Here is a 15,567-nt window from a genome sequence, read left to right on the forward strand (position 1 = left end):
AAAGGAGCAGCAGACTATATTGGCAGTTTCTTCTACCCTAAGAAGTGAGTTCCATCATCCCCAGCTCAAGAAAAACAAATTCTGCCACTCTTTAACTAGATTTATGTATGTTTTCCTATAGCCAAGGGACATCATGAAAACTGAACCCACTGAATGTGCTTCCTACATACTGTCCTGTCTCTTACAGTGGTGGATGATTAGACAAAAAATAGAGGACCACAAGAAGTTTGGAGTGATGTCTCTCATAGTAGATCCAGCTTCCTGAGCCAGGTTTTGCACCTGCGTATTGAGGTTTAATTGAGTCTGATGGATTTTTCTTCCATCAGACATCTGTCAGAGATACATCTGTCAGAAAGACATTTAGCTCTGGGGCACATCCTTTTCCACTCTTCCCTCGCCATTGAACACATTACTCAGTGAGGGGTATGAGCAGTGGGACATGTAATCTCTCTTGAGAAAGCTCTGAATAGCCTCCAGGCTGTGGATGACCATAGGATCATAGAATCATTAAGGTTGGAAAATACTAAGCCCACTAAATCATGTCCTTCAGTGCCCCATCCGCATATTTCTTGAACACCACCACTTCATTGGGCAGCCTGTTCCAATGCCTCACCACCCTTTCTTAGAAGAATTTTTTCCTAATACTGATCTGAACCTCCCCTGGTGCAACTTAAAAGCATTTCCTCTTGTCCTATCACTGCGACCTGGGAAAAGAGGCTGAGAAGAGACCATCTCTGCATTTCCCATGCATCTGCTCTCAAGTGTCTCACCAAACATTTCAAATAAAGCACAGAAGTCTTAAAAAGCAATTTCAGCTGAGGCTCAAAGTGTGCTGAGAAGAGCAGTCTGATGCCTGCAGAGCTGCAGTGTCCCTGAGATCTGCCCTACAATCATGGTTGCAAGGTCCACATGTCCCTTCACACAGGACATACAGATCTGCTCAGGAATAATCCTGGCATCATCTGCTCCCAGGTGCAGTGTTTGACTTCTCTGTTTGGACACAAGTTCATACTGGTCAAGCAGTCCTATCAGGGTAAGATGCACCAGCTTCTCCGCTTGACCACATGGTCTCTTCCATTCCAAGCACAGGGCTGTGTTGACAGCCTGGAGAAATCAGTGTGGGCACAGCAGCTCTGTCATGTCACATTATTTATTCTGAAAAGCGCATGGCACTTTGGGCACAGCAAAAAGCCTGAAGGACCGAGAATGATAATCAATAAGAGCAGAGTTACCAGCTGGAGGTGGGCTGTGCTTGGCAAGGCCTTGAAAACAAGGTCAAAGAGTTTAAACACGACACTGCAGCAGGTTTCTTGTTCAGCTTCTTCTAAACGCATCGTGAACTGGAGCCAAGACTTTCAAAATAGCCACTAAAATCAAGGGTCAGAAATCCCTATCAGTGAAGCAGTAACTTGAGTTTCACAGTGGCATGGAGAAGGCCTGATCTTTTGTTGTTCAGGTTGACAGAAACAATTGCATAGTCTCTTGTGGGTGCAAAGCCAGGCTGCAGAGCTTTCTGGAAAATAGTCCTCTGCCTCCTTTTTGAGGAGTTTCTCCGAAAATAAGAAAATAGCCCTGAAAATGTATTACCTCCACTTGAAATGCTGCAGCCTGAAGCTGCTAACAATGGTGACCTTTTCACTTTTCCCTGCTTTGGTGTGAAATATTAACAGCCTCCTCAAATCTGACAGAAACAAAAATTTCAATGGCATAAAATTGCCTGAAATGAAACAGCAAAATTACTTGTGGAAACGTGTGGGGAAAAAAATGCTATTGCATCTCCCCACCTCTTCTTTGTCAGAGCTGTAACAGCCACACAAATCACTTTTGACCTGTGCAGGTAGAGCCACAATTAGTTTAATTACACGGTGCGGGCTGTTGTTCAGTCAATTAAACTTTTTCTTCCATCCACACCATTTTAATGACAGCCAAGTAGCCCCAAGGCTCTTGCTTCGTGTTTGGAGCCATGACCAGCTGATCAGGCCACAGAAGGCTCTGCGCTGATTTTTGGCTGGCTGCAGCAGCAGCATATGCTTGAGCTTCCTGCATCTCTAAAAGCTGTGAGTGACAGAGCTATTCTAGGGGCAAGAGACAGATCTACAGATTGGATCTACTGGGCTCTGAGGTCAAATACCAGCTTATGGTTGGGTGAGCACCAAGAGGTAGCACAGCAGGGGCTTTGCAACTGGCCAAAATTCTCAAGGCTAGACTGTTGAGCTGTTTGTGTCGTAAGATGCTTGCATGAAAAGTAAAACACTCTCAGCATGCCGCAGTGCCTCCTGCATAAGTAATCTGTCCCCAGGGAAGATCACATCCCCTCCTTGCTCTGGGCACCAGTGAGGGACAGAGCAGTTTCTCCTGTTCCTCTTGCCACATAGAAAATGGCAGGAGAGAGTGGAGGAGAGCAGGATGGGAATGTTATCTGTACCAGCCTGAGATGCTGACAGGATGCTGATTGGGTTCTCCCAGATTTGAGAAACACAGAGATGCTTCAGCTCATCAGAAACCTTTCCCCAAAAAGAGTTGATTGGTGGTTACAGAGAAGTCAGCGCTGAGGAAGGCATGATAAGAGAATAAACCAGCTCTACAGGAAGACCAGCAGCTCCTCCACCCTTCTTTCCCACTCTCCTGCACAAGATTTGTGTTATTGATGTCCAAGCCAGACCCGTGGCTGTTGCCCAGTCTCCCTCCTCTGCCTGTAGCTGCCTGTGACCCAAGGTGCTCTCAATAACATGGTTGGCAAGGTCTGGTTGTTACCACACTGTGACCCTGTCCAGCTAAGGAGAGGGGCGGCAGGATCTTGATGATGTTTCTGAAGCCATTGAACAAGCAGGATGTCAATGAAAGACAGAATTCATGTCAGATCCCTTGGCCCTGGTTCTGGGAGAGCAGTGGGAGTCCCTTACAGCCCCGAAAAGCATTTGAAGAACCACTGGGCTGCCAGCTTTGGCTCCTGCTTGCTGCCTGATCACTTTGTCAAACAGCACCTTGATTTTTGCATTATGTGAGCAGAAAGAACTGGGTCAGCTGTTCCAGCCCCCTCCTCCACTCTGGATGCCCACTAAGTCTCCTTGGGCTCCTTTTCCTGCAGGGGAAGCGGGGTCAGAGCCTGCTTCCTGTCACAGCCCCAACTTCACTGCTCTCACCTCAGATGGCACTTCTAAGCAAAGCGTGGGTTGTCTGGTTTTTTTTTGCCTTAGTTTATAATAGCAGCTGAACAACACAAACAGCGCACTTTCCCCTATCAGCACAGAGCAGTGTTAACAATCCTACTTGAGGATCCTTTCACAGCCAGGAAGAGGAAATGAGTGCATCTGCCTGAGGCCTGTGCCTTGTGGGGAATCTCACTCCTGCAGCCATGTGGGCCCAGCCTGGGTCCCACAGCCAGGGCCAGGCCAAGCCATGCTCACTCCTGCGGCAGCCTCCCAGCAGGCAGCAAGCAGCTCTTCCAGCCCCCACGAGCTTCCAGATTGGAGAAGATGAACAGTTGGCTTAAGGGCATCCCTGCCTCCATCCTCCTCAGTGAAACTAGTGCGCTAAAAAGATTAAAGGCCTATTTCTGCCCATTTAAAATGTGCTGATCAAATTAAGAAGCATTTTCCTTTTCTTACACAGTGCAAACTGGCACTCTGGGATGCCACAATACTCCAAACACACAAAGCTTCACAATTCTGGAAGTTTATTCATTTTTGCAACATTTTTCCTTTGCTGTGCCTATGGCAATTCGGACATTCTTAGCCCAGCTTTCTTGCACGAAAGTTCTCAGCTCCTATAATATTTTGAGCTCACTGTCAATATTCATGTGTACCTGATCATAGAATCATACAGTCATAGAATCATTAAGGTTGGAAAAGACCACTAAGATCATTTAGATCAACACCAGCCCATCTACACCCTGCCCACTGACCACGTCCCTCAGTGCCACATCCACAAGGTTCTTGAACCTTGACCTCACAGAATGGTGACTCCCTCACCTCCCTGGGCAGCTTGTACCAATACTGAACCACTCTTTCTGAAATAAATGTTTCCCAATATCCAACCTGAGCCTCCCCTGGTGCAACTTGAGGCCATTCCCTCTCATCTTATTGTTGTTACCTGAGAGAAGAGGCCAACCTCCACTTCACCACAACCTCCTTTCGGGTCATTGTAGAGAGCAGTGAGGTCTCCCCCAGGCTCCTCTTTTCCAGTCTGAACAATCTCTGTTCCCTCAGCTATTCTCCATAAGACCTATTCTCCAGATCCCTCGTAGCTCCATTGCCCTTCTCTGGACATGCTCCAGGGCCTCAGTGCCTTTTTTGTAGTGAGGGGCCTCAAAGTGAACACAGCACTTGAGATGAGGCCCCACCAGTGCTAAGTACAAAGAGACAGTGACACCTGCTCCTGCTGGCTGCGCTATTTCTGAAACAAGCCAGGATGCCACGGGCCTTCTTGGCCACTGCTGGCTCATGTTCAACCAGCTGACCAGTAACATTCCCAGATCCTTTTCCTCTGTAATAAAGGAGCATGATTCTCAAAGACATCAGGTTCCTTGAGAATGAGAGACTGGAGGGAGAAAAAAGACACAAATGAGTGTTTCTATGAGAAAGGGATGCAGATTAAGCCCAGGGATGCCCAGCTAGGTATCAGGCACCAGCATGGGGACAGAGGGGAAGGAGCAGCTCCCGAGAGTGTGGAAGCAAGGTAGGAGCACTGAAGAAGAGGCTGGGAAGTGGGGGGAACTTGAAATGAAGCAACAGAGAGAGAAGCACCTCATTGGGACCACAGCCTTCAGAGAAGTATTTCCCCATCTCATTAGGAGTGCCAAGTATTGTGCAAAAGGCATGGCTATCCTGTGCAGGAGGGGGGAAATAACTTTATATATAGAGCTGGATTTACTAAATCTCTAGAGATATTTCGAGTAATGCCAGTGGTTATTTGCTGCAGTGGAATTGATATTATTTTTGGTTTTCCTTTCTTTTTATTTTAATGAAGTCATTGAACAGAGATCTGGGTGAGCTTGATCTTGCTGAGCCTCACTTGAGAAGGTCACCTTGGATTTAATTGTCACAACTTAATGAAAAAATGAATTTAAAAAAATGACAAGGAGTAGAAACATGTGAGGGTGACTAGATGCTGCCTCTCATTTCTAGTGTATCAAGAGGATTGTCCCCCTCCTCTTGTGTGACCAAGGAATAAGGGTCTGGCCACTACCCTCTAGCTGGGAGGCACCTGCTGCTCCTGGAGTAAGGCAAGCAGGTAAAAACCCTGCCTGCCTCAAAAGCCTCCGCTAACACACTCAGCATATGGAGGGGAGATAGGTGAAGGCAGGAGAGCTATAGCAGCAGGTGGCAGGAACAGCATCAAGTCTCCAAGAGAGCGATCCAGGCCGGCATTTACTGTACCATCATCTCCACAGCTAGAGACTGCAGGGGCAGGCATGGCGGTCACTTGCTGTTGACAACATGGAGAGTCATATAAGGTGTTTGTCATTTGTTCCTTGTGGCCATTAATTTTCTCAAGAAGAAAAAGCCTTTGCTAGTTTGGATTTGGTTGTTTTTCTCCTCTGCATTCCAAGCAATGTCAGAGCTTCTCTTAGAGTGATGGAAGTATAGGGAAGACAACCAAGATAAAATGTATTGGAGGTGTCCACCAGAAATCAGCAGAATTACAGCAAGGTCACCAGCCAACAGTGGAGCCCTTGGTGGCCAAGCTGCAGCTTTTTCCTATCAGTGGAGACCCCACTAAGGAAACTTGCCCAGGATTCCACCTGGCTGCTGTTCCAGAATTTAAGCTCAATACATCTCCTCAGTGGGTCAGAGATCCATTGGAACGGAGGGAAATCCAGTTGGCTCTGTGTGCTAGTGGCTGTGAGGAAGGATGCTGCCTTCCCAGTGTCTGCTGCTTTTCCTGACCAGGAGAACATCACAACTGGAATGACAATTGGCAGAAGAAATATAGGCATGGCAGTGGTGCAGCTGAGGCCATTATACTGGCAACTTCTGCCCCTGCTTTTGGGAGCCTGCCTGCTTCATGCTGCACCAACATGGCAGATGGGACTACCCCTATTTGTTCACCTTTATAGCCCCTATAGGGAGACACACTCCATCTTTCATCCTGCCACGTCCTTGTGGTACTTTTGTTTCATTTGCCCCACATCCAACTAAGGGGATGGAGGAGAGCTCAGTGTCTGCAGCCACCCTTTCCCAAGGATGCTCATGCACAGCTAGACTCCTTTCTCTGATCCCCAAACTCCCATCCCCACATCCAGGCTCTGCTGTCCCACCTACCTCAGGCTACCCGCTGGGTTCTCGTGGCGTGCAGAGCTGCTTCCGAAGATCCAATCCAGGGAGGCACGTTCTGACTTGCTCCCTTGCACAGAGGGGAGCTATGAGCCTCACCCCACACAGCTCCTCATCACCCGTATTGATGAGCCCTTAATGAGCTTTGCGCTCACGTCCAGTCAAATCAACACCCAGCATGTCGCGAGTGGGGGGGGTACCCAGAGCCACTGGAAAAATACACAGTGGTGGGAGTGATGAGGCTCCAAGGGCATGGGCAGGAGTGCTGGCCAAGGGCCTGGTGCCGAAAATTTTTGGGGAGGAATGGGTGTCGATTTGTGAGCTTCCTCTGCTTTTCCACAGGCCTTCCCCAGCACGGCCAGGTTTGCGACAGTGCAGCCCCATGAAGGGGACAGGCAGGACAGGAGTCACCATGCTGTCACCAGCCAGGTGTCTATGCTGATGGCAGGTCAGGATTTAGGTGTTGAAAGGGGGAGGCAGAGGGTGAGGGACATTTATCTACTGGAGTGTACTCACCACTGGGTCAAGAAAGGAGCCACATGTTTTAGACTGGTTGCATGTGGGAGGAGCTGCTTATCCTGCAAGTATGACTGCAGCAGTGCAGTCCTTCCCAGGGCATTGGGAGGGCACAAGCAAACTGTAGTGCATTTCTGCAAAAATGACACTTGTCACTCAGCAGCTCCTCTGCTTGTGTGAAAGCAGAGATAAGTGTGCTTAAATTACTGGCAAAAATATGCTTAGTGGCTTTTAGCTGCTGGGAGTTCAGAAAGGCACCCCAGCACCCAGATGTTTCACTTCTCGTTAGCAAAACCCATTTTCTTCTAAGGAGCCCGTGTGCACCCTTGAAGCAAGCAATCACTCTATTACCTGTTGCAACTAAACCTACCTCAGCTCATCTGCCAAAGCCCCTTAGCCTGTACAGATGGGAAGGAAAAGATGCAGCTGTATGTCTTTGCTGAGGCTGCTGCTCATGGTCCTGTCCTCTGTCTGAAGGACATTTCTTAAGTCCTCTGGAAAACAACATTTGAATAACATGTTCAGGGTAACAGGGGAGCGTGGGGGAGATGGTAAAACTCCCTGTGGGATGATGTGGCCCCATTGACCCAGGACGCTCAGCCTTGCAGAAGGCGTATTCATGGGCCCTATCTCCCCATTCCTGGATATGCTCAAGGTCAGGCTGGAGGTGGCTCTGAGCAAACTGATTTACCTCTAGGTGTCCCTGTGCATTGCAAGGGAGTTGGGCTAGATGGCCTTTATATGTCCCTTCCAACTCAAACGATTCTATGAATGTGAGGCTCACTGAGAGCAATGAAGATGCTGGGCTGGCCAGGAAGCTCAGCTCAGGTTTGAGTTTGCTTTGCAGTGATCCTCAGTCTCAAGGCTGGGAAAAGGATATTTGAATGTGACATTGTGTTACCAAGTCAGATTTACTGTGGCCAAGCAAACCAAATTAAAACATGTGCATGCAAATGGCAGTTTCAGTGAGAAACCAGTAGCAAAGTCCCTGGTCTGTATTTGTCAAAAGAAATGGAAATGTGGCTGCAGAGATAAAACAACCTACTCCCATGCCTAGCATTTGCCTGCCCATTGCCATTCCCTCTTGGTCATCAACCTCTCCTCAAGCCCTATTATTGATGTGACACCTCCTAAAAAAAAAAAAAAAGGAGAGAGAGAATTCATAGCAGCTTGCTTGCAGGGTGGGTGCAGACCTCAGGGAACCAGCCTTCAATATGTGTTTTCACAGTTTTCCATGCAGCCCTGACTGAAGACCACCTGAGCAGCTCAATTGCGAACGTGAGGTACCGTAGGCAAAAACATGCAACACTTTCACTGGAAACACGACAAACCATTTCCACACCTCCTACACCTCTGCACAAAGCAGCCATTTCCACTGAAGGGATAAAAAATGCATTTGAAAGCAACACATGTTTTCTGCAAAACATTAGCCATGTGAATTAGAAGCAGAAACAAGCAGTCAGTATCAAAGGCACAGGGGAACAAGAGTTTCTCTCAACCTGACACAAGCAAAGCTTTTCTTTCCAGGAGAAAGGGAAGTGGGACCAACAGAAGAGGCCAGGGATATTTTATACTTGGTTAGAACTAGTCACGGGCAGGTGAGCTCAAATGAATTTGGGAATGTGCCTTAGAAGAGAAGTAGAATTTGTTTGGAAGGATGGGATTTGGAGTTGTTTTCTTGGTTGTTGTCCATAAACATTCATGAGACTAGATTTTGATTCACCAGCATGTTCACAGAAAATGAGTGCTTGGCAGGTACTCAAACAAATACTCGCTGGCTTGAGTATTTGTGTTTGAAGCGTTTGGGCTGCCACCTCCAAAGCTTTTGGAGGCTTTGGGAGTTATCCAGCAAAAGAGCCCAACCCCACTGTATAATCTGGATGAGTAAACACAAGTGCAAAGAGTGTTTTCTGAATAACAGATATTGGATGCAATGACAGCAGGAAAAGCAGCCAAATAATCAGGATAGCCATCTCTTAGTTTAAAATTCGTTTGCAAAAATCATTAGCACAATCATTGTAAAATAAGCAGAGGTATAATCACTCGAGGATAATTTGCAAAGAGGAAGAGAGCTGCACTCTCTGAAAAGAGCTGCTGCCATCTGTTAGGCTGCCTGGCTCTGACCAAGGCCCCCAGCCCACCAGCTCCAAGGGAAGCAGGGCTAGCAATCACGGCAGATCTGGCAGCTATTGTATTTGGGAGTCCAATTTAAAGCGCAGCCTCCACATCTTCAGTGACTCTGAAAGCCAGCACTGGGGCCAGGCTGGTCAGCTTCCTTCCTCCCACCCTGGGCAGGCTGTGCTCAGTGTCACCCTGACACCTGGTACCCAAGCCATCTTTGCTCAGTCAGTGGTCAGCAGGTTACAGATAGGGAAAATATCTAAGACCAGGGTGGGTAAAGCTCAGAAATTCCTGCATTGTCTTCTCATCTTCCATTCACAAGTGCTATACGTAACTCTCAACACAGATGGACTGATTAGAACTCACCTGGTGGGGTCTAGAGCTGCTTCATCAGCTCATCTGTTCATATTCGGCTGTGCTGCCCTCTTCTCCCCAGGAAAGCTACAAGGGCTGGGGTTCCCTCTGATCTTGGGCACCCTCTGTGATCTCCCTGTCAAGCTGAGATTGATCAGTCCTATGGCCCAGAGGAAGGTCTTGCCACATACGTCCATAGTTCCTCACAGGACATGCTCCTGGGACATATGTCCTCTTGGAAATGACCTTCCCACAGAACATGTCCAGTACTTTCCACCGCTAGTGATGTTATTTGCAACTGCTTTCATCCACTGATTTTAAAAGTACATTTATGCCACTTGTCTCTGCAGATGCTAGGAGGCCTTGGGAGTAATTTTGTCTGGAACTCTCTTGTTTCAAAACCAGGCATTTTTAAATCATTTCCATTGCCTGCAGCACAAACAAAGAAGAACATGGTGGAGGAACAACAACAACAACAAAGCATAGAAGAAATAGAGTAAGAACAAAACTGAAAATAAATACAACAAAAGAAGAGGAATTTACACCCAGTGGAGATTAAAAGTGACCCGCAAAAGGAAAACAGATTAGGTTGGAGCATATTTGTTCTGGACTCACCAATGCATTTCTTTTTCCCCTGGAAAACTATGGGGACACAGGGACACAGCAAGATAATGTCAACTGGAAATCCTGTCAGTAAGACTTAGCAGCTGTGAAACAGCCAGGTTCTTTTAAGCTCAATGTTTTTTCACTTATTTGTCCTGTCCATATCATCTTAACTCATGTATTCTAGAAAAACCCATAAGAAAAACTTCCTCCACTAAAGATTTGTTGCCAAATCTGACCTTTCAGATCTCAGGTGAGACCTGGAGGACCAAGCATCCTCCAACACAAAATGAAGAAGAGCAGTTTAGCAGGTTATGGGAGGGAGGGGGATATTGGGTTAGTAAAAGAAAATCTGTTTATTTGGAAAGGTCAGAGTGGCATTTTCCCTGCTCATCCTTTGGATGAATAGTCTTCATCTCCAGTGGGATACTTAGGTATGTGACCAGTTTTTCCACGTGATAGGAATTAATATCTGTACACAGGGAAGTTCTTGAGAGAAGGTAAACATTGCTTCATAGGGGGTCAGACACCTTTGGCTTTGTCAATTGCTAAAGCACAGCACCAAGCTCAGACTTCAGCACTGCCATAATGTTTCCTTCCTCAACCAGCTGGTGGTGACACATGAGAATAGCCAGTACTGGAGGGCACCCCAGCCTGATGGTGCAGATAGCCACGCCATCGCACTGTGACACAAGTTTAATTTCTTGCTGGCTGAAGCTGGATCTGCATTGCTTTTCCTATGGCCCTTTGCGGCCATCAGCAAGCAAAAGGTTTAATGAGATCCTGAGATGTTTGCTGGTTCGTCTCTAAGCAGTGGCAAGGGTATGGCACCTGGCTGTGAGTTTTCGGCTCTCCCCAGAGATTTTCTAAAAGCAGGAGTTCCCAGAGCAGAGCTCCAATGTGCCTGGAGTTCAGGTGAAGATTTTATACCTGGGGAGACTCAGGTTTCTGATATATCTGTGCTGTGCTCTTCTTGGCAAGCAGTGATAAGAGGCACCAGGCTCCAGGAACCAGAAGAAAGCTAAAACAAACACCAGCCATGGGATTTCTGCAGGGAAAAAGGACTTCTGTCAGCACTACAGTACCTATCCATGGGCAGAAGGAGTTAGACTAAATTAAACAAGAGTAGCCCACTTTGCGAGAAGGATTATTACAGTTTAAAGACCATTTAGGTGATAGCTGGAAGCAGTCATGTTGATGCAAGCATGCCTATATATGTGGGCTGTTTTGCTAAATGTAGTTGAAGTACAAAAACATATTTTTACCAGTGAAATTGCTCCCAGAAGGGACAGCAATGATTTAGCTCCAGTCCTTCTAATCCATCCAAAAGTAGTGTGAAATGTAACCTGTGTTCAACTTAGCTTAGACGTGATCCTCATAGACTTAATATAAATTAAAATCAGCATGAACAGGACATAAATAGAAGTGTCCACACACGCTTTAGAAGATTTAACTGAAATCACATACTGTGTTAAGCCACCTAACTTTAAAGTAAATGCACCCTTAGGTCCAGTTACATCACTGGCATAGCTCTGCCAGGAGAGTGGATGGTTGTTTTTTTTTCCCCTCTCTTTCTTAAGAGGCTTATGCTGATAAAAGCTCTGAGGTGGATGTTTTAAATCAGCAGAAGTGCAGTTATACTGGTAGAGTTTCTGTCACTTCCTATTACAACCGTACAGCAACCCACTCTGACAGAGAGAAGAAGCCTTGAATGTGGAATGCTTGAGCTGCTGTGGTCAGTGTAGAAAAGAAAGAGGGCAGATTTGGGTATGAGATGCAAGCCAAGGAAAAAGGACAACAAAGGCAGGATAACCAGTGCCAACCACAGTTGCCCCTGTTGTGGTAAGCAGGGGATCCTCAGAAAGAAGAAGAGCAGGAGAGATGAGAGAAGATGAAAAACCATAGCTAGTGTTGGGACATGCATACATTTCCGCTGGAGATGGAGGATCCAGGTCTGTAATATGTGAAGGAGAAGAGGAAGAGCATTCAGGATATTTGGGGAGCACTGTATTCATGGCTCACAAATTGGCCACAAATTCTTTGGGCCACAAAGAAGTTTAGTCATCAAAATACCACAGTATTTTAAGAAAAATGTGTTGAAATGTCCATGGGAGAAATTCCTGCTTTTCTCTATAGGGTGAGCCCTTCCAGGACTGGTTATCAGAGCAAACTGTCAGTGAATAAGAAGAGAAAATACCAAGAGAGTCTCTAGTATGGGAAAAGCCAAGGCCAATCTCCTCTGTGAAGTGCTCTGCAGTTGCAACTTCATGTACACAGCAAGGGAAGGGTCAACGCATGCACCCATGTGCAAGGCAGTGTTGATACGTGCAAGCGGGAGGGACAGAACAGTGCAAGCATGGGTGAGGGAAAGCACTTTCTGCCTTTCTGCTGCTTGCCCACGTGATGCACACACACAGAGCGATCCTTTGTTTGCAGTAATCATATATTTAATCCCCTGGGGGACTTGCTCTTATCAATAGAATTGGATGGTGGGAAATTGCTTTGCCGTCGCTCGATGGGTTGTACATACGTCAGCCTGGCCAAAGGACTCTGGCCAGAACAACCCGAAGGTGCTGCTGACAGCTTTATTTGGGTCAATAAAATGGGATGAATAAGAGGAACTGGAGAGGAGAAGTGTTTGGAGCAGGCAACCCCTGGCCATTATAAATAAAGCCTTGCCCCTACTGAACAAAGACCTGGGAAGCAGCGGAATGAGAGTGAACTCTCCCACCTCCAATTACAAGGGGAATGCCCCCCACCTTGACGTGCAGAAGAGTCTGGGGTAAGAGTCTTTTGGTTCATACAGGAAATTATGCTATGTAAACTATGTAAAACTTCAGGCAGTAAATAACTTTAAAATCTGTGTCTACTTGGCTGGGGCAGGTAATTTACCAAATGAAATAAATTAAAAATAAAATTCCTGGCATTGTCCCATCTCGTCACTGCATAATCAACATTTTCTCAAAGCATTGCTTAAGCGCCCTGCACACACAGGCTCTGACAAAAGCTAGACAAGCCTGAAACTGGAGGCATGCACTGCCATGCTTGGGCTCCTGGGCAAGGAGGTTCATGGGGCACAATGACCGAGTGCTGTCACTGGGTTGCAGTTCCACTTATCTAGTATCTTACTCCATTGCTGGCAGCAGGTTTAAAGCTGAGCCCTAGGAGAGCAGCCAGCCCAGTTCTGGCAGCAGAACAGATGCCCATGGGGCAGGGCTGTATGATGGCATGGGAGAGAGGACTCTGTTGCTGTTCCCGTAACAGGAGTGACATCTGCATTGCACCAGTGCCAATGGGAGCCACCATCCCACAGCCCATCTGGGGAACTCGTGCCTCATCCAAAAATGTAGCACAGAAAACTAGGACAATATGAGTACGTTTTCCCCAAAGTTATGGGATTAAATCTCAGCGCTGGGACAGTCCCCATTACCAGGCTGCATTCTGCCATCTTGGAGAGGTTAACACACTGTTTTCTGATGTTAATCAGCATGCCTGCACATTGCTTGTAGTGTCCCAGCACAAATCCCAGACAAATCCCAGACATTCAGGTGGAGAAATACCAAGCTCCAGCTCTCAGGGCATCCTTACCTCAAAGCAAGAGAATTTCGTGCACTGGAGGGATGCTTGCTTAGGATGAGGTATTTATGGCCCTTCTCCAGTGTGGGAAAGTGACAGGTTGCTTTTTGTTTGGGAGAGTGGGTTTATTTCTCCATATGAAAAAGAAGCTCGTTTCATTTACTGTTGTAAAATGTTGTTGTTAAATACAAGCTTGAGAGAGGCATAAGACTGCCTTTCATCACTCCTCTGTCTCCAAAGACCATTACCCACACCATGATACAACAATGACCTCACACTTGACAAAGCATGCGTTAGAAAAGTCTGCTGGCTACTGGCAAATAAGGAATGAGAATGAGTCCATCTCCTATCCAGTACAACCATTCTAGACTGCTATGAGGAGACGTTCCCTGCCCTGACCATAAACCAGGCTGGGATGGAAATTTCTCCACAGAATTCTTTCAAAAAAGAAGAAAAAAATGAAGAGGCCGCATTTCACAGTGTGATTTTGGCAAGTCACCAAAAGCAAGACAAGCTGAGTTGCCCACAATTGGCTTTGCACAGACACTTAAAGCATTTCTCCCTGGGAATCCTTTCCTTTTCCACATAGATCTTCATGTGCTGGCTTGACAAACCAGAACAGACAGCTCCAAAAATATGTGCCCTCCTGTGCAGAGACAGTTGTGGGTCAGGCATGCAAAACAGACCAGGATGATGTCCCAGGAGCAGTCAAGAGGGCAGGGCTTATTCCAGGTTTAAAAACAAAAGGGAAAAAATAAATTCACCTCCCACCAAGCACAGTTAGAAATATTTCTTTTCCCTTGTCCACATCAAGATGTTCAGTAATGAAGTCTTTTTTGTTGTGCTGTGGAGGGAAGTGGATGGCAGCATGTGCACATCTCCCCAGTCCCTCAGGCCTCATGTCTTAATCTTCACTTTCTGAAAGCTTATATTATCTTCTCATTTGATTAACATTAATCCCTCCTCATCCTGTTCAAACCCTTTTAGCTAATTAATATGAGGTAAACTGTTTGTAAGTGCATGTAGCCTAATAAACCAAAGAACAACAGGATGATCTGACGCTCCACATCCTTATCTCTAAATTGCAGCAGAAAGGATTTGAAGGTTGGACTATTTGGTGGATAAAGAATTGTTTGGATGGTCATAGCCAGAGGGTTGTTGTCAACAGCTCTATGTCCAGGTAGAGTCTGGTCATGTTCCCCAGGGTTCTGTCTTGAGACTGGTACTCTTCAACATCTTAATCAACAGAATAGACAGTGGGATTGAGCCTGCCCTCAGCAAGTTTGCTGATGACACCAGGCTAAGTGGTGCAGTTGACACAATAGAAGGAAAGAACACCATCCAAAGGGATCTGAACACACTTGGAAAGTGGGCACATGAGAACCTGATGAGGTTTAACAAGGTCAAAAACAAGGTTTTGCACTGGGGTCAAGACAATCCCAGATATGAGTACAGACTGGGAGAAAAATTTACTGTGAGCAGCCTTGCCAAAAAGGACTTGGGGATTTGATGGACAAGAGGCTGGACATGGGCCAGCAGTAGGTGCTTGTAGACCAGGCCAACTGTATCCTGGGCTGCAACAAAAGAGGAGTAGCTAGCTCTCTCTGCTCTCATGAGGCCCCGACTAGAATACTGTGTCCAAGCCTGGAGTCTCCATCTCAGAAAAGATGTGGAGCTGCTAGAGTGAGTTCAGAGGAGAGCCATGAAGATGCTCAGAGAGCTGAGCACTTCTCCTGCAAAGAAAGCCTGAAGGAATTGGGCTTGTTTAGCTTGGAGAAAAGAAGGCTCTGGGTAGACTTCATTGTGGTCTTCCAGTATTTGAAGGAAACTTACAAGCAGGAGGGGGACCAACTTCTTACACAGTCTGATGGTGATAGGACAAGAGAATGGCTTTAAACTAAAAGAAGGAAGATTTAGGCTAAATTTTAGGAAGAAGATTTTTACTCATAGGGTGGTGAGCTGCTGGCACAGGCTGCCCAGACAGGTTGTGGATGCCCTATCCCTGGAGGCACTCAAGGCCTGGTTGGATGGGGCACTGAGCCCCTGGTCCAACTGATTTAGTGGTTGGCCACCCTGCCCACAGCAGGGGTTGGAACAAGATGATCTTTAAGGTTCCCTCACC

Source organism: Meleagris gallopavo, chromosome 1, assembly GCF_905368555.1.
Source record: "Meleagris gallopavo chromosome 1, MGAL_WU_HG_1.1, whole genome shotgun sequence".
In the NCBI taxonomy this organism is placed as follows: domain Eukaryota; kingdom Metazoa; phylum Chordata; class Aves; order Galliformes; family Phasianidae; genus Meleagris; species Meleagris gallopavo.